General features: G+C 61.5%; 1 protein-coding gene across 1 annotated transcript in view; it reads left to right on the plus strand.

Annotated features, from left to right (window-relative positions):
* LMO1 (LIM domain only 1) overlaps positions 1-19,059 on the plus strand; it is a 137,738-nt gene that overhangs the window by 36,935 nt on the left and 81,744 nt on the right. The window lies entirely within an intron of this gene.

Consider the following 19,059-nt stretch of genomic DNA (forward strand, 5'->3'; position numbering starts at 1 on the left):
GGCGCATATTAATAAATCCCCGAGAGCCCCGCGCTCCCCCAGCCCCTCCTTTGGTTTAATTTTGAGAAATTTTTTTGTCTTCCCACGGCCGTTATGCCTCCCGTTTGAAAATGAGCTTCTTTCCCCCAAAGACGTCCTGGGCCTCCCCGCCTCCATCTGTCTGTGTCTGCGTCTCTCTGGCAAGCAGATGCGGGGTTCTCGGCGGGACCCCTCCTTTACGGGCCTGCGTGTGCTGCTCCCACGGGGGCCCTGGTCAGAGGCTTACCTGGAGAAAGTGACAGCCGAGTGAGGCCGAGGGGACAGGAAGGGACAGGCCAGGGAGGGGACAGGCTGTACCAGGAATGTGCAGAGACGCAGGGCGGGACAGCAGGAAGGACGGGCCTGTGGGGTTTGGTGTGACCAGGTGCAGGGGCCGTGGGGTTTGGTAGGCCACAGGCAGGAAAGGACCAGGGTGGGCATGCGGGGGTGCCTTGAGCCTCGTGAAGGACCTGAGGGTGTATCTGGACTTCAGGGTGTCGCTGTGCTAGGACCTGGTGAGTACGGCAGGGCCCTGAGGGGTTGAAGGAGGCATTGCCTTTTGGGGCTGACTCTGCAAGTGCACCAGCCCAAAGGTGAGTTCATGCTTCTATTTTGCACCATAGACTGGGCCCCGGGGCAGTGGAAGGTTTCCGCAGAGAGATGCGGGACCAGATGCTTTAGAAAGATCATTGGCAGCTGGGCGCCGGAACCCGCTTCCCAGCCCAGAGACTTGGGGTCAGCGAGGCCAGTTAGGAAGGGACCACAGGGGTCTTAGGGAGAGGAGAACACCTCAGTCGGAGTGAGGCAAGGAGGAGCCCCATTGTGGCGTAGTGGGTTGAGAACCCGACACAGTGTTCCTGAGGATGCAGGTTCGATCCCTGGCCTCTCTCAGCGGGTTAAAGATCCTGCGTAGTTACCCGCAAGCTGTGGCATAGGTCACAGATGCAGCTCAGATCCCACGTTGCTGTGGCTGTGGTGCAGGCCGGCAGCTGCAGCTCTGATGCCACCCCTAGTCCAGGAACGTGAGGTGCTGCAGGCGCAGCCCTAAAAAGAAAAACAAAAGCGAGGCAAGGAGAACGGGGCATGCACAGGAAGCGTGGCCAGGCGGCCCAGACTGCAGCACTCACTGGTGGGCCTCACTGGGAGGGTCCCCGGGAGAAGCAGGCAGGCCTCCTGCAGGCTGGGGGTGTCCCGGGGAGGGGATGCTGCCACCTGCACGGCCACAAGGTGAAATCCGGTGGAGATGGATACAGGGAGGCAGCCACGCCCTCTGCAGCAGGAAGCTGCCATTTAAGTGGAGACGAGGGCGGCAAGGGGGCAGCTGTGCTAAGGCCCTGAGGTGTGTGTGGCCGGTTCTGCAAGATCAAGGGGGGACAGCGGGAGCAGAGTGGCGAGGGCTGGGGTGGGAGTCGTGGGCGACCAGAGGTCCGAGGCCCAGGAGGCCCAGGCCGAGGGCAGAGGAGGTGGGTTCAAGGGGTCCTGGCGTTGTCCTCCAGCCCAGGCCCGCGGGGCTGCTCCAGGCCGCTGTGCTGGGTCCCGAGGGAAGGCAGGCGGGGTGGGGGGAGGGTGCAGCCACCCCCATTTTTCCTCGGGAAGGAGCGGGATTTGTCTGCCCACATTCACAGCGATGGAGGTGATCCGGGTTGAAAGAAAATCAATAAGATGTGTCCATTTATCTGGCACAAAGGAAGAAGGGTCTGCAGACAGAAATAGGCCGGGATTCACACGCAGGTGACTTAATAAGACTTTTCCCCAGTTTGAAGAGGACGGTAATTTAGATTTGCCTTTGAACGTCTCTTTTTCTGTGCGCCTCAATAACTCTCGGGATCAGCCTGCTTAGGAAGCAGGGAAAAGGAGATTGGCCGCCTTCTTAGAAGACAAGCCCGTTTGGGAAGGCCGCTTGCTCGGAGAAGTTCAAACACCGGCCTTGAGAAAAGATGAAAGTGCCGCTTCAGCACATCCTCGGCCCATTGATCGTGATTGAGGCCTGGGCCTGGTGCATCTGGGCTGGAGCAGGACAATGAGAACAAGGCCGGGCTGCCGGGAGGCCTCCTCTGAGCCGCCGAGGCGCCGAGATGCTCATTACCGGCGCCGGGGCTTCGGCGTCAGGTGGGGGGAGAGGCGGCGGCCCTGCCTGCAGAGAGCAGCCCGAAGCCCCGCGGCCGCCCCCAGCCTTCGCCCCGAGGCCGGCAGGCTCCCACCTCCCAGCGGCTGCCCGGCTTTGAGCAGGCCAGACTCAGGCCGTCTCTCCGGTTCAAGCCCGGTTCGCGGGCGGACTCAGTTCATGCCGAAGGGGGCCGGGGGGCCGGAGGGGCAGGGGAGGCCGGGGCCAGGCTCCCTGGGTGTCACGAGGAGGCACGGTGTCAGCCACCTCTGAGGCTGGGTGTTGCCTGTCTGGCAGCTGTGGGCAGAGCCGGGCTGCCTCTCTGTGCCACCTGGCTGCTCAGCCGTCGTCGGTGGCGGCGGGGTCCCGGGTTTTAGGGAGCCGGGTGCTGCCAGCAGCAGAAAGAGGCCTCCGAGCAGATTTTCTGCGCTTCTTCGCAGGCCCAGGTCATGTTTCACCTTTCCCACCTCTGTCTTCAGAGCTTCGCGGGATCCCGTGCGCTCCTCCTTGTGCTGTCTTGTGCCCGCCAAGCCGCAGGCTCCTTGTGGTGCAGGCCGCCCCCAGCCAGCACAGCCTCCTTCTGGCCTCTTGCTCAGCCGGTGGCGGCACGATCGGGCAGGGCCTGGCAGGGCCTGGCTGCGTGCCGTTCCTGCAGTTCCTGATCCGCTCAAGGCCACGTGCAGGGAGGTGGGCGGCCCCAGCACATGATCCCCGCCTCGAACCCAGCCCCGGCTCTTGTATCTCAGACCCTGGGCGCCTCCGGGTCCTACAGTGGAGGGGCCAGAAGCTGGAGTCCGGGGACCCCGTCCCAATGCCTGATTTGCATTTGACCTTGAGCAAGTCTGCCTTAGCTGTAAAAGGGTACCGTAGACGGGCGGTTAGATCCTCACAGGTCTGGAGCCTGGAAGCCCAAGGCCGGGCCGCCTGCGCGGTGGGGCTGGGGGTGGCGGGCCGCCCACGTCTCACGGGGCGGTGGGCAGAGAGGGGAGCGGGTGCTTAGGGACTCCCACGAGGACACCGCTCCCACTCGGAGGCCCCACCTGCGTGACTGCGTGTCATCCTCATCACCGGTCGAAAGTCCCGCCTCCTGGCACGCTGAGGTGATAGGAATTTCGGAGACATTTCGCCCGTGGCAAATCCACTCTCTTCCTTCCCAGTTTCTTCCTCTGGAAAACGCTGGGCTGTCTCTGTGCTGCCTGGGTCAGGAGCCGCGCTTGGGATGTGCCCGGTCGCAACGGAGATGTGCCATCAGTGTAAAACACATGCCAGGCTTCTGAGGCTCATTAGCAACAAAAAATCTCACTCATGATTTCATGTTGACTGCGTGTTGAAACGGTAGTGTTTGGGGGTCTCTACACTCAGTAATAACACTGGGCTAAATAAAACATACTGTTAAATTAGTTTAATCTTTTCAGTGTAACTACTGGAAACTTTAGAAGGCACCCCTGTGGCTTGCAGTGTGTTTCTGTCGGAGACACCAGTCCATGTGGCTTGTGTGCAGGAGGGTTCTAGAATCTATGACATGCGGTATGGCTGGGAAGGCGCTTTGAATTGAACCGAGCCGGTTTTCCCAGGAGGCACCCCGGCCTGCCTCCGGAAGGATTAGTGCTGAGGCTGGGCCTCTCGGCATCAGGGGGCCTCTCTCTGGCTGGGGGGGGGGGTCTCGGGCACCGTCTTCCCTCCCGAGGCTCACGTGCCCCTGTGCCGGGTTGTTTCTGAAACAGGTGACCAGGACCACTTGGGCACCCGGGCTGGTGGTCAGGAGGGGGGGCGGGGGTTGCCTGAGCTGAGAGTCGGGGTCTCCCTCGTCCCAGGCCCCCCGGCGCCCCCGGCCCCCTGCGCTCACAGGCCGCTCTGTCTGCTAGAAGGCTCCTTGCTCTTTTGCCCGCCTGGTGACTTTCTGCTGAAGCCCACAGGCACCTGCTTGCGGAGCCCAGAGGCGGTTCTCATGCCCCTGTCAGCGTGCGCAGCCTCTGTTCCGCCAGGGACCCCGCTCCTGTTCGGCGGGGAGCGTCCCGAGCGCGGGTCTGCGCCCCGGCTGCAGCGCTCACCCGGGGCCGGGCACAGGGCAGGGCTGCACACTGGAGGGGTGGGGGGTTGAATGGACAGAATCTGGTTCCAGATGAGCCTGGGAGCAGGACACGGGGCTCGTGGGGACTGAAGAGGTGACGGCAGGAAAGCAGTGTGTGGGGGTGGGGGGAGACGGATGGTCCAGGAACTTCTGTGCCCTCAACGGTGTTTGAGGGGCAGGATTCTTCCTGAGGGAGTGACAGCAAACAGGCCTGGCACAGCCCGGCCACAGGGAGCGGGAGGGATGGGACGGGCCCAGCTTCCTAGGAAGGCCCAGCAGGAGCCACCAGAGCAAGTGGGGAAGCGGGCCCAGGAGTCCAGGGGGGGCCAGGAGGTCCTGCAGGCACTGAGGGCTCTAGAAAGAAAGGGTTACAGAGACGGGAGAGGAGCCCTGTCTGGAGATGGGGCCGCCCTGGCCTGGGAATCTGGAATCTGGAGCAGGAGGGCCCCTCGGGGAGGAAGGTGCCAGAATGACTCTGACAAGGGAGGCCTTTAGGTCGTCTGGGTGGTGAGGTGGGGGAGGCCGGCTGGGGAGCACTCGTCCAGCAATGGGAGAGGGCCGGCCTGGGGGTGGACGAGGCGTGCTGGCTTCCAGAAGAGGGGCTGTCAGGCCTGGAGGGGAGTCTCAGGGCCCTGCGGTGGTCCTGGGCCCAGCCGTGATGTGGACAGTGGTGGCGAGGCTGCACACGCTGCCCCTGGGCGGCCCAGGACCCCCGTCGGCCCGTCTGGAGTCCTCCTAGCCCCGTGAGCTGAGAGCACCCTTGTGGCCTCGGGAGGCAGACCTGGGCCTGCCTGGTCCAAAGGCCTGGCTTCAGCTACAGCTCATGGCTGATGGCCCGGCCGCCACCTCCCTCTCTGAGACTTGGGCTTCTCATCTACACAGTCCTTAGGGGCTGCCACTTCCTGGCACCCTGGAGGCCCCGGGGGCCTGCCCAGCCTTTGGCCCTTTGGGGTGGGGGCTTTGGCATCTGAGCCACAGGGCCCCCTCAGAGCTCCGGAGGGCAGGCAGATGAAAGGCGCTGCCCCCACCCTGTCCCCCCTCCTCTGGCCAGTCACCTCCCCTCTCCTCCTCTCCTCAGCAGAACTGTAAGAATTATTATTTTTTAAATCCTCATTGGAATGCTAATTTTGATTTTGAGTGTCTGTCATGGGCTCTTTGAAGTTTTTCAGACAAAATAAGTATCTCCTTAACAGAGGAGATTAGCGCCTCCTTGTTTAGAATCCTCTGACTGAGAATGACAACCAATTTCAGCGTCTGTGGGCTTTAGGGAGGCTGCAGGAAGAGGGGCCGGCCCCTCCCTGGTGGTCAGCTTTCCCGAAATGGCTTAATGGGGTTAGAGTTTAACCCCTCAAACAGGCACCGGAGCCCCAGCTTGAAAGCCAGCAAGCAGCCAGGCAGAATCTTGCCATTTCCGTCGGCAGGGCTGGGCCAGAGCGCTTTCCTTCCCTGGAGTTTAAAGAAAACCAACCCACCTCCCTGCAGAACGGAGGCGGAGGGCCGGCTCCAGCCGCCTGGGCCCAGCTTCCTCCCCAGAGGGCAGGTAGCTCCGGGCCGGGCTCAGCCCCGGCTGGGTAGCTCCTGGCGTAGGATCCCGTTCAGCTCCAAGTACTAAGGGGCCGGTTGGTAAAGAAGGACCTATAATGAGTTATCACAAAGCTCAGCAAAGACCTGCCAGATCCGGCCCTTCCTATCCCCCCGGCTCCCGCGGCTCTGCAGGCGGACCCACGAGAGGCCCTCTCCCCCACCCCCTTCACTGTGCCCCAGGTCACGGTCCTGAAGGGCCAAATGGCTGGGGGGACTGTGTGTGGGACAAAGTGGGGAGATTTAAGGGTCTATTGGCTGAAGCAGAATTACTGCGAGGCCATTTTTAAAATGAGCGCCCAAGAGCCCCAGCTGGGCTGCAGCATTTCCCAGGGTGCCCAGGGCCAGCCCGCGCTGGGAGCTGAGCCTGCGGCTGGTCTGTCATTAAGCCTAAGGCCATGGACGGGGCTGAGCCGCAGAATCCATCCAGTGTGTCCCCTGAAGCCAGACCGCGCCCAGGCTGGACCTGTTGCGGGCCGTGGGCCCTCCTGTGCAGAGAACAGGGGAATGGCATGTGCTGTGTCCGTTCTGTAGAGGTAACAGGCTCTGACCTTGAACTGTAGACCCTAGGTGGGGAGGAGCCCTCCTGTCCTTCTTCAGAGGTGCAGAATCAGGTCCCAGAAGGGGAAGTGGACTGCCGGTGGCCTCCCATAAAGGCACTGGCAGCCTGTCACCCGTGTGATGGGCGGGGGCAGTGGGAAGATCAGCCTGGAGGCCCGAGTGAGGCCCTGGGCTCAGCCAGGCCTGGCCTGCCCCCCCACCCCACCCCCTGCCGCCTGCTGAGCCGCCTGGAGCTGCCCCCACTTCGCCTTCCCTGGCCTCTCACTGCTCTGGTCTAGCCCAGGCCTGGGGACCCGGAGGACAGAGATCTTGGCCGGCTTAGAAAGGAGGGCTGACCCACACAGAGGGTTTCTCTGGGCTGGCGCGCCCCTTGGCCGCATGCGTGCCCCGCCAGCCTCTGCTGCCTGCACCCCACACATCTGCCCGGTCAGACACGCCAGGAGGCCCTTCCAGAGCTGCAGGTCATGCAGAGTTCCCATTGCTGCAGAAGGGCAGGTGGAGGTCTGGCCACTGTACGGGCTGCTGGATCTCAGACAGAGAGATGTGCTCCAGACTGATCAAGCCCCCGGCGGTCTTCTCCTGCCCACTCAGCTCCTGCCTCTTTTCCTCCTCTTTCTGTAGGCCACGCAGAGATCCCTCGGGTTCAAGGGAGGTCCATCTGCAGCCTCAGAACAGGCAGGTTCCGCAGAGATGGCCCCGGTCATCTTCTTCCTGAGGGTGATGAAGAATAATTACAGCAGCGTTCGTGCTTACTCTGTGGCAGGGGTGATTCCAGTGCTGCACATTCATTCATTCTCAACAGCACTATGAGATGCTCTGGCCATTATTCCCATTTTGCAGATTAGGAAAACCGAGGCATGGAGAAGCTAAGTTACTTGTTCAAGGTCACTGAGCTAGTGAATGACAGTTTCAGAGTTCACATCCAGCCAAAGTCAGTGTCCGTGCTTCAGAGGCCACGGGTGCCTGGAATCCAGTCCAGTCCTGAGGCCCAGCCTTGGCGTCCACCACGCAGGCAGGCCGAGTGGCCAGAGGCTGAGATTTCCCTGCACTGTGAGGGCTGAGGTATAGGGAGAAGGCAGTGGGTGCAGGGTGTTGACTCGGGTTTGGGGAGACCCCAAAGAGCACGGCGCTGAGCCTGACACCCGACCTACCGTATCGAGTAGGTCTCCAGCAGCCCTGCTGCGGGGGGTCTGAAGGTCCCCATTTAACTGATGAATTAGATGGAGACTCAGAAAGTTTCAGTAACGTGTCCGCGGCCACACAGCTTCTAAAGAGCGTAGCTGGGGTTCAAACCCTGGTCCCTTGGGTTTCTGAGGGGGGTCTGAGGCCAGAGAAGGGCAGGGGTGGAGGAGGAGGGGAGGGAAGGTGAGAACTCATAAGACGTGTCACAATGCCTTTGCTGGCCATTCTGCAGCTGCCCGGATCCTGTCCAGAGGGCATGGATTCCGACTGGCTTGTGGTCAGATGGGGATTCTTAAAAGAGCAGCGGGGACACTGCCGCTGTGAGGTGCTGCCCTGCGCGCAGGCCAGGAGCCACAGGAGCTGACCTCCACTCCAGGTTGGGTCAGGGCTCCAAGCTTCTCTGGGGCGGAGGGGAGGGGACCTGTTCCTGACAGGGGGAGACTGCACCCCAGGGATCCCGGGACCAGCGGGGGCAGGGAGGGAGGCCAAAGCCCTTGCTTGCCTCACCCCAGGTCCCCCCCACCCCTGTGCCCTTGGAGCGCCCACACCTCCTGGGTCACCGCCCCTGGCATCCCCGGCTCCCACGTCCCGTGGCCCGTCCTGGGAGCAGAAGGGTTACGGCTTCGGCTGCTGAGTGGAGGCTGCTGTTCCCCAGCGTTAAGCAGCTTTAGTGTCTCCTACCCCAGCCCTGATTTAAAATTCATAAATGCTAATCCTTCATAATTTACGGTTTAAAAGCAGCCCCACTCACAGGCCCCGTGGCTACAGCTCTGTCAGAGTAATTATGCCGCCGAGCTGAAATTGGACTACTAACTGAGATATTAAACGGGGGAAATCCTCGCGCTGGCAGCCGACCCAATTATTCCAAATAAGCAAACAGATTAGTGAGTAATTTTCCAGTTAAATTTGGTGATTGGTGCCAGAATTGTATGTTAAATATTCAGAAGTAAATAGATTAAAGATGAAATGTGCCCCCCTCCTGTTTTCTGGGCTTAATTTACTGTGTATATTAAAACTTTTTCATGAAGAGAAAAAAAGTAAAAATGATAATTAAAAAATCCAAATAAACCCCCCTGGGCCTCCCCAGTGAGCTCGGCAGAGGCCAGAGCCAGGTACAGGCCCCTCCGGGGCTCCTTGGCTTCCTAGCTTCTCCTGGGCAGGGCTGCCAAGCGCCCCGAGCCCAAACTCCAGCCCTTCCTGGGGGGCACGGGGTGGGGGGGGCTCCTGGGCCTCTGGGTGTGCGAGGCCCTGGGGGTGCATTTCCTTACAGAGAGGAACCCCTCATCTCTGCGACCTTCCATCAGAGCGGGGTGGCAGGGGGAGGGGCAGCTGGAGGCCCTGCCAGGCCCTGGGTGCTGGGCTCCTCCGGGCACACAGCAGTCTCTGGGTCTCAGTCCCGGGGCCCGCAGCTGGGTCTCCGGCTGCCAGGCTCCAGCACCGTGTTGTCCGGGCCGGACGCGCCGGTCTGTGTCCTGGGGTGCGGGCCGCGGAGCCCCGGCACCCACACGCCTGCCCGGCCGCCCCACCCTTCGGCCTCCTCACGCCCGCCGGCAGCCGGAACGCGCCCAGCTCCACCTCCTCCTCCTCGGAGTCTCTCTGCAGCTCAGTCCCCCAGGCGGGGCCCTGTGAGTCATCCCCCCAAAAAGCGAATGACGAGGCGGAGGCCAAGAGAGGGGTTTCCTTGCATTTGGGGGCAGGTAGGATCGGGACCTGGGCTCCTCGGCGGCTTCGCCGCTGTGCGCTCTCTGTCGCCCCCTAGAGCCCCCGGGCTGAAGCACAGGCTCCCCGAGGCAGGGGCAGAGGCCAGACCAGGAAGAGGCGGAGAACCGGGCAGATGCCCTGTGCCAGGCCAGGGGGGAGCGGCTAGGTCTGCAGAGAGGGCAGGGGTGCCGGGGGCAGAGTTCACGGGCCCAGCCCGGGACAGCCGGGCAGGGGCTGGGGGCGGGCAGAGGGGCGTGGGGAGGGGCTGGGGAGGACACAGGTTAGCCTGCAGGCCCTGGGAGGGCTCAGTCTCGGGAGCAGGACTTCCTGACCCGATTCCAGGCCCAGGACCCACCTCCACCATAGCTTCCTCCAGGCAGGCGCTTGCCTCCACCTTGTCGCAGGGCGCCCCCCCCCCCTTTGGGTTCCAACTCCCAGAGCACGGAGTGGGGAGGGGGAAAGGTGGGCGACCTCAGGCTGAGTCAGCCTCCCAAAGGCTTCGTCCTGTCTGTCAGCAGAGTCTCTGTGGCCCAGGCCAAGCTGGGACGTCTCGTGTCCTCTGGGTTGAAGGGATTCCCTTTTCTCTGCACCTGCGGGCAGGGAGGCTGGGCTGGGGGCGGGGGGTCCAGCCACCTCTCCCCAGTACGAGGCTGGAGTCGCAGGAGGGCCCGGGCAGCTGCCAGTCAGCACTCAGATAAACAGGACAGGCAGACTGGCCTCAGGCCCCATGCGGTCAGGGGACCCGGACCAGGCATGATCCGCCCCTCTGTGGGACCAGCCCGGCTCAGCCCTCTCTGACCCGCTAGCCAGTGGCTTCTGAGGACAAATCAGAGCCCCAGAGAATCTCCTACAAGATACTTGCAAGCCCCCCTCCCCGTGGGCGATCCCCTAAAGGTTATTAACCCACCTACCCAGTCGCTTCTCCCAGACCAAGGATCTGCAGTTCTTAAAAAGCAGCCAAACACTTTCTTCAGAGAGAGTCTTTGGTGCACACAGCCTGTTATGCAGAGGGGATGGGCAGATAAGGGAACTCGAGTTAAATGTCTTAATGGCCCCTTAATTGTCCCCCCACCGTCCTGAGGCATCTGGGGGACCTCTAGAATTCTACCAGAGGGCAGCCACCCAGGAACCAGGAAGCGGAGACTCTAGCGTGTGGTTCCTGGGGACTTCTCCTGGGGGCCCATCCATGGGCACAGCTGGCTGAATGTGGCCATTATGGTGGGTGGTGAGGGAGTGAGTGGGGGCACAGCCAGCTTCCTCCGGGTGCCACCGAGGACAGCTGCTGCGGCTCCGAGTGCTGGTGCGGCCAGTGGCCAGGCGTGACCCCTCCCCTCCTGAGAACATTTACAGTGCCTCTCTGAGGGGTCCCCAGAGGGGGGACCAGGTAAAACTGGACAGGGAATGGTCCCGGCCTGAGGGCCCTTCCCTCTGGGTCACTGCTGTGCAGGCACACACCCTTCCCGGCTTCTCCGCTTCAGGGACGTAGTGACCCCGCCCTTCCTGCTCGGAAGGTCAGGGAAGCTGGGGAGGGGCCTGATCCGTACCTTCGCCTCCCAGGCTCCAGCTATAGCATCCGGGACATCAGGCTGAAGGCGCCAGGGTACCAGCCTTTCCACTTCCGCCTTCTCGCTGGGTTTCTGTGGATTTGGTTTGAGCATAACTGCAGGAAAAGCCAAAGATTATCTTCTAGTAGTTTGTGGTTTTATTTTCTTTTGTTTTAAACTCTTTCAAGACTTAAGACTTTCCAAAGCGGCTAAATATTGTTTTCTGTAAGTGTTAAAATGAAAAATAACGCAGTAATCAGAATGTAGTTTTTGTTTGTTTGTTTGTTTAGGGCCACACCCGCGGCATATGGAGGTTCCCAGGCTAGGGGTCGAATCGGAGCTGCAGCTGCCAGCCTACATCACAGCCGCAGCAACATCAGATCTGAGCTGCATCTGTGACCTACACCACAGCTCACAGCAATGTCGGATTCTTAACCCACTGAGCGAGGCCAGGGATTGACCCTGCGTCCTCATGGATATCAGTCAGATTTGTTTCCTCTGAGCCAGGACAGGAACTCCCAGAATGTAGTTTTTGAACAGCCAGACTAGCTGCAGAGATTCTGGGATTTCAAAGGGTTTATGTGCACAGAAAGGCCAGCCCGTTGCTGTCGGGTGGGGTGGGGACCTGAGGCCCCTGGGGTGGCGCAGGAGGGCCTGGGTGGTCACAGGGCCCAGCCTCTCACTGGACCTCTGGAGGACATTCCCCCACAGTGGGAAACTCCTGCTCCGTGGGTCGTTTGGGCTGTCATTGACCCGCAGTGCCACACACAGGGGGACACGCACGCACATGCAGAGTCCCCAGGCCTCTCCAGGCGCTTGGCCGTGGGCATCAGGGCTCTCGCTGGGGTGAGTAGGTGAGCCAGCTCTCCAAGGGAAAACACGCCCTGATTGGTGGTGTTTGCCAGTTTCCTTGATGAAAATGCCGTATTTTCCTTGATGAGAAGACACTGAATGCGGCCACTGTGGCAGATTTGAGGCTCCAGACACTTTCACAACTGGCGCGGTGACATCCTGCGTGTGGAACAGCTGGCACTTGCTGACGGCTGGGCGCCGCCGCTCCTGGGCCCCGAGTCTTCCACCCCAGGCCTGGCTGCGGTGGTCTGAGCAGGCAGAGGTTGGCCGGGAGCTGAGGCTCTGAGCGAGTGCGGAAGGGGTACTCACGCCCCGAGAGACGTCCAGGGACCTCGTCGGCCCCGGAGGCAGGAGGATGGTGGTGCTGGACAGACCAGTGGCACGGCTGCCCCGGAGGCAGCTAGCTCCCTGACTCGGGAGGTGCGGGAGCGGGGCCGAGGCCTGTTCAGTTGGGACAGGAGGAGGGGTCACCCCTTCTCTTACTCTGTCCCCAGCAGCCCACACTCAGGCCTTTCCCCAATCACGCCGTCGAGTAACGAAGGCTCGGGGTGCGAAGGGCAGGCGGGGGCTTCCGCCGGGGGCCCCGGGTAGGTGGCGGGCCTAGCAGGTGTCTCCCGGGAGGGGCAGCAGCTGAGCTGTGCTCCACCCCCTGGCCGGTGCTCCTCTGTCCCCATAGGCTTCACACCCAACACACAAGTTCTTCGATAAAGTGGGGAGACATCCAGTGTGGCGACCGCAGAGCTTAGGGCCCCTCTGAGCCTGGGCCGCCTCTTCCAGGCCGCAGCTGTCTGCCCAACAGCCAGCTCCCACGGATCTGCCCGCAGATGCCCTTCGCCAGGCCCCTCAAGGGCGTCTCCCTCCTGACTCGTCGCAAGAGGCCCGTCCCCTTCCCGTACCGGAGGGACCCTTTGCTCGCTGGCCGCCTGGGGCCAGGGCCCCCCCCCCCCCCTTACGCTCTGCCACCGTCTGGCCTTGCTGCCTTTGCCTGCACCTCTGCCCCGGCCTCCCCCAGGGACACACGCTAGCTCTTCATCAACCCTCCCGAGTTCACCCAGCTTGTCGCCAGCCTCGCGACATCTCTCCTGATCTCCCGGAAGAGGAAAAGAAGGCTTCTCTGCTCCCCTCGTGCCTTCTTGTGTGACCCCCGTTACAACACGACATCTGTCCACTTACGTGTTGAATATGTGTTTATTGAGCCGCTATTACGTTTAGTTACAGCCTGGCTTACACTTGCCCTCGAGCGTGAGCCGGTGCCCGGAGGTCACTGTCTGGGCTCCAGTCGTCTTTTATCTTCTGGGTCTAGAAGCAGCTAATACGTATTTGTCAAGTTAATGGAAGAGAGAAGCGAGCTCTCCCCGAGGCCCCTCCCTGGCCCCGTTCTCTGCTGGTATTTGAAACCAACATTTGTGTGTGTGTGTGTTTTGTACATATTTTCATTTAAAATTAAAAGCATCTGTTGCCGCATCGCTGCTGTGGGGCATGTGTTGTGGACGCCCAGTGTGGTGCTTGGTGATCGGGATTGTGAGGCTGTGATCCATTTGCAGTGACGATGCGGTGCGGGTGGCTCCCCGTGTGGCCCCCTCCTTACAGCCTATTTCACTCCCCATCCTTTGTACACCCCTCCCCCATTGGGAGCCCCTGGGTTCTTCTCTCTGCCCAAGTCTGCTTCTTTGGTCACAGTCGCCAGTTAGTTGTGCTTTTGAGATTCCACCGTTAGTGCGATCGTGCGGTGTCTGTCTTTCCCTGACTCGTTTCACTGAGCATAACACCCTCCAAGCGCACCCCCGTTGCTGCAAGTGGCGAATTTTCATTCTTGCTTACTTCTCACCCGGGCGGTGCGCCAGGAGGAGCTCTTGGAGGCTTCAGACAGGCTGGTGCCTCAGGTCTGTCTTAGGTCGCTGTGACTCCTGTCCTGGGATGGGCCGGGGACAGGGACAGGTTCAGGCTGATGTTGACGTGGCTAGGCTCAGTCGGGTCAGCTGCCGGGCCTGAGAGCTGCAGGGAGGGGACATTCCAGACTCAGGGGGCCCATCTTTTTTGTTTTTCTTGTATGGCCGCACCCACGGCACGTGGAAGTCCCCGGGCCAGGGATTGAGCCCGCAGCTGCAGCAACGCAAGATTCCTTTACTCATTTACTCACTGTGCCTGGCTGGGGGTTGATGCCATGCCTCCACAGGGACCCAAGCTGCTGCAGTCCGTTTCCTAACCCACTGTGCCGCAGCGGGAACTCCCAGGGGTCAATGCTTTACGAGCTGCCCCTGACCCTACGTCCACCAACCGGACGGCAGCCTCCTGAGGCAGACAAGGCCCAGAGCTCTTTTCCGTCTAAAGCTCTTCAGCCGGGAGCATTCATCAGAGAGCGGGACGGGGTGCTCAGCCACAGCTTTGAGGGTGTCCGGTTCTGATTATCATCCCCTCTCTGTTCCGTGCTCTCAGGAAACATGAGCTCAGACGCACCCACAAGCGAGCGCACACACACCCTCGTCAAGGGACACCGTACGTGCACACACACAGGCTGCGGGCCCTGGGGACACATGCCACCCAGTGTGGGGACAAGGGACGGGATGGCTGACATCCTGGCCACCACCCAGAGCGACCACGCCCTTCCGCTCCCGCTGGGATCCCACCTGCCCCATCCCGCCCTGACCACTCGCCCCAGAGCGTGATTCTGGATTTTGGGTGTTTGTTTGTTCGTTTGTTTTTTGCCGCACATGGGGGTTCCCAGGCTAGGGATCTAATCGGAGCTGTAGCCGCCGGCCCACACCACAGCCAGAGCAACGCCAGATCCAAGCCATGTCTGCGGCCTACACCACAGCTCGCGCCAACGCTGGATCCTTAACCCACTGAGCGAGGCCAGGGATGGAACCTGCGTCCTCATGGAGGCTAGTCGGGTTCGTTACTGCTGAGCCACGACGGGACCTCCAGAGCCTGATTCTGAATGTGCCTTGTTCCCGTGGGATTTCTTGCCCCCTGATCTCCCTCCCTCGATGGACACCCCAGCCCCCAGTGTCCCCCCACATCTTCGCCTGACCCTGACCCTGCCACCCCATCCTGACTCCACACGTCCTGACCTCACTTTGACCGCATCTAACTCGGATTTTGTCTGCGCAGCCCTCACCCGACCCCCGCCAAGGGGTTTCAGCGCAGGCCTCTCTCCGCCGTGACCGTAGATGGAGGGCCAGGCCCGGCTCAACGTCCCTCGCTGGCTCCGAATAGGGTCACGTGATCCTCAGCTGCCCCGGATTGTTTTGGGGACGAGGTGGAAATACATTAATGTCGGTCGGTAGCTACACATATTCCAGTCTCCTCCACCCCCGCCCCATGACAATAACAATGCTTTTGAGTCTTCGTTCCCTGCCGGCCCCCTCCCCAGGCATCGTGGTCACTTCCTGCGGGGGCTCCGCGGGCATCACCCATGTCCCTCGTGTTTCCCGACACTGCCCGCCCTCTGGCTCTCCGCTCCCTCCCGCCTTCCTCTGACGGGCGCCTGGATGTCGGGGTTGCTTGCTCAGGCCTTCTCCCCTCATCAGACGCACCTCCCTGCCATCTGGCCTGTCCCTGGCTTTCTCCCACCAGTGAACTGTGTGCCGGGACCCCTGCCTCTGTCCCCTGCTCTGAGCTGTCTCCTGGGCCCCAGACCCTCAGAACCCACACATCCCGTCGTCTGCCCTTGGGCACCCCACTTTCAGAATGGAGCCCGTCGCATCCCCCGCCCTGCCAGCCCTGGTCCATGCCCCGCATCCTGGGGAATGGCGCTGTTGGCACGCAGTTGTCTGGAGGGTCTCTAGAAACTGGGCAGCCTGCTAGGCCCCCACATCTCTTTTTCTCAAACAAAAAGTGAGTGCACCAAAGCCTGTTGGTTTTACCTCTTTTTTAAAAAAATGTTCGGCCACACCCTTGGCATGTAGAAGTTCCCCAGCCAGGGATCAAACCTGTGCCACAGTTGCAACCGGCACCACAGCTGCAGCAGTGCCAGATCCTTGACCCCCTGGGCCGCAAGGGACCTTCCCGATTTTACCTCTTCGGTGTCTCTTGAATCTGGTTCCCCTTCTGCACTGCCCTCACCGCGGATGCAGCCACCCCAGCGCCTCTCTGGACAACGGGAAGCATTTACTCTTCCTGCTCCGCGGGCCGCCGTCCAGAGCGGCCTTCCTAAGGCATCAGAGCAAGTCTTTGAACTGCCGGAACCCTCCACGGCCCCTGTTGCCCGCAGAGTGAGCTGCAGAGTCCGTGCCGCAGCCCAGCTCCCACAGCCCCCCCGCCCCCCGTTTCTTCTTCCTCTGCCCCCCGCCCCCCAGCTCTGCAGCTCTGCCCCAGTCACCCGCTCCTCGGTGTTACACCCCCCCCCCGCCCCCCGCCAAAGGCCGCTGCTTCTTGCCGAACGCATTGTGCTTGGAGGCCAGTCCAGAGCCTTGACTCTAAACAGAGAGATGCGGCTGGGGGAGGGGGCTCTGGCAAACATTCGAATATTCACTCAACAGCCATTCCGGAGGCCGCTTGGTCCCCTGGCCTCGGCCCTGGAGGAGTCGCTGCCCCGGGGGGCCGGGGCGGGGGGCGGGCAAGTTCAGACAAGAGAGTGACCCTGAGGATAGGTCAGAGTGTCGTGGAATCCTGCTCTGCTTCAGACACGGGGTGTCAACCGCAGTGGGAACGGTGAGAGCGACTCTGGGGAGGCCGGTCTGGAGCCACCGCCGTCATCTGGGAGCGGGCATGGGGCTGGATGGCTGAGGAGGCCGTGGGCATGAAGAAGGGCCCAGGACGGGGCAGCCGGACTGGAGGGCTCACCAGCCCAGGGCGCAGGGGGGAGTCTGGGCTGCCCCCGGGTTCTGCCCCAGGCGGTCAGGGCAGGGGGCCTGCTGGAGAGGCAGCGGTGGGGAACTGGTGTGGGCCTGTTCGTGGTGTTTATCGTTGTGGTTTCAGCGAATGATCCGGAGCATTGCTAGAGCCGAGTCTGTGCTTTATGCGACGGTGACTCACAGTTACCCTAAGGAGACAGACACCTGCTGGCTGCGTTCTGCACCTGGGGTGACGGAGGCTCAAGAAGTTCCCTTATTGACACATGAGGGAGCCAGGTTGCTGGTCCAGGCCTGGTTGAGTCCAGAGACCCTACTCTTAATGGTATCACCTCCTCAGATGGTAACCCTGCCCGTGGGTACCAGCCTGTGAGTAGCAGCCTGTGGGTGCCTGCCTGTGGGTATCAGCCGTGGGTACCTGCCTGTGGGTGCCTGCCCGTGGGTAGCAGCCTGTGGGTGCCTGCCCATGGGTACCAGTCTGTGGGTACCTGCCTCTGGGTGCCAGCCTGTGGGTACCAGCCTGTGGGTACTGGTGGTGGGTGCCTGCCTGTGGGTACTAGCCTATGGGTACCTGCCCATGGGTACCAGCTGTGGGTACCAGCCGTGGGTGCCTGCCTGTGGGTGCCAGCTGTGGGTACCTGCCTGTGGGTACCAGCCATGGGTACCAGCCCGTGGGTGCCTGCCTGCCAGCTGTGGGTACCTGCCTGTGGGTACCAGCCCGTGGGTGCCTGCCTGTGGGTATCAGCCATGGGTACCTACCTGGTGGTACCCGCCTGTGGGTACCAGCCTGTGGGGCTGCGCCAGCCTTGCATCCAAGGCTGCTCCGTGGAGTTCCTGCCTCTGTTCTCTGCTTCTGGTTCTCAGATGGAGCTCCCTTCACGGCTCTGGTTCCAAGGCCAGGCCACCCAAGTGCCTGGAGGCCGCCCTGATTGACCAGGGTAGGGAGCCAGGGCCGTGGCCTGCGGGAGGGGCCTGACCTCTGCTCACACACACTGGAGCCGAGAGCTGGGTCCTCTCGGGCCTCTTCCGCCCCGTGGTCCCCGCACTGTCTGCCCCTAGGTCAGAGGGCCGGGCCCTTCAGGGGTTGCAAAGGCCAGGCTGAGGAGCTGCAGAAGCGAGGCAGGCAGGGGGCACCCAGCCCGCCCTGGGGCATGGGCTCCCTTATGGCTGTACCTGGCGAGCTCTCCGAGCAGCCGGGCACTGGAGGTCACACGATCTTCCACTTTCAGTGCGGGGCGGCTGCTCTTCATTGTGTCTCCTGCTTCCTCCGCGCTGCTGGGGACCGAGACGGCTCTCTGGCCACGGTCCCAGCCCTAATCTCCGCGCGGGCCGACAAGCCCGGTGAGCACATGGCTCTGGGACCTGTGGTTTGTTTCAAGTGGCCTCAGGCCCCTTTCACCTGGCCCTTAGCTACACGCACCCCTGCCTCCCTTGTCCCTCCCTCTCTGTCCCTGTCTCTGACACACACACACACACACACACACACACACACACACACACTTGACCCAGTTTCCGGAGAGCAGATTGTGTGACCCTATAAGCACCCACTTGGTCATTTGAACCTTTGGGGATGAATGTTTTCCCCAGTTCTCCCCTGCCATCACACAAAGACTCTCTCTTTATCTCTTTTTATTAAAAGAATAAATATTCGTTATACAAAGTTTGGCAACCATAGGCCATTATGAGGAGAAATTATTTCACTCAGGCGTCGTTAATGAAGAAGAAAATGCAGACAGGTGTGCGTGCATGGGGGGGCTGCAGGATTGGCACGTGGGCGCCAAGAGGGGAGCGTGATTCTCTTGACATCGTCGTCTCAGCCAAGGAAGGGGACCCGTGAGCCCAGTGCCCAGAGAAGTGCCCGGTCCGCACAGGCGCTTAGACATCCAGCACCTGCAGGATGAATTGAGGGACACGCTTCAGCCTCAGGATCTGGCTCCTTCTCGCCTCTGTCGCGGCCGGTCCCCGGCTCCTGCTCCTGGAGAACCAGGAAGGAAACAAAAGGCCCTGAATGAAATACACGTCCTGCCTCTGACTTTGAGGAGAATCCCCACACTCTCAGCCAAAGTCTGACGCGTCTTCTTGCACAAACCATTTGCAGACTTTGGCTTTTCAGTCTTCCAGCTCCAGGGTTGAGTTCCTGGCCTCCAAGCTCAGCAGAGAGGAGGAGCGGCACGAGGAAGTGCGGAGGCAGGGGTCAGACACCCCGACGGCTGTGGACACCGTCCACGTCCCTCTCCGGGGCTCGGGGGGATGCCGCGCGGCGCCAGGAGCCCGGTGTGCGCCAGTCCGTTCCGCTCCAGACCTGAGGGCGACCCTGGCCATCGCAAGGAGATGAGCTCTCGTCTAGAAGGCGCCGCCGGGAAGCCCTCGGATGGGTGATGCTCAAGCTTCATTCCCCCCTTCCAGGTGGCTCCCCATTCCTCCACCTCTGGCCGCTAGGCTCACCCTCAACCGTGTTGGGGGCCGAGAAGAGCGCACCTTTGTGGCCTGCAGTGACGCGGGATGACCTGGACAGCACAGCCGTGGCCCTGGCTGCTCCCTAGCCTTCACACCCTCCGGGTTTTTGTTTTGTTAGTTTCGTTTTGTTTTCATCTTTTGTCTTTTTGGGCCCACACCCTCGGCATATGGAGGTTCCCAGGCTAGGGGTCCAAT

Source organism: Sus scrofa, chromosome 9 (genome assembly GCF_054392235.1).
Source record: "Sus scrofa isolate SSC_HxYL_T2T_F1_AM1 chromosome 9, Sscrofa_HxYL_maternal_Yorkshire_Landrace_v2.0, whole genome shotgun sequence".
NCBI classification, from domain to species: domain Eukaryota; kingdom Metazoa; phylum Chordata; class Mammalia; order Artiodactyla; family Suidae; genus Sus; species Sus scrofa.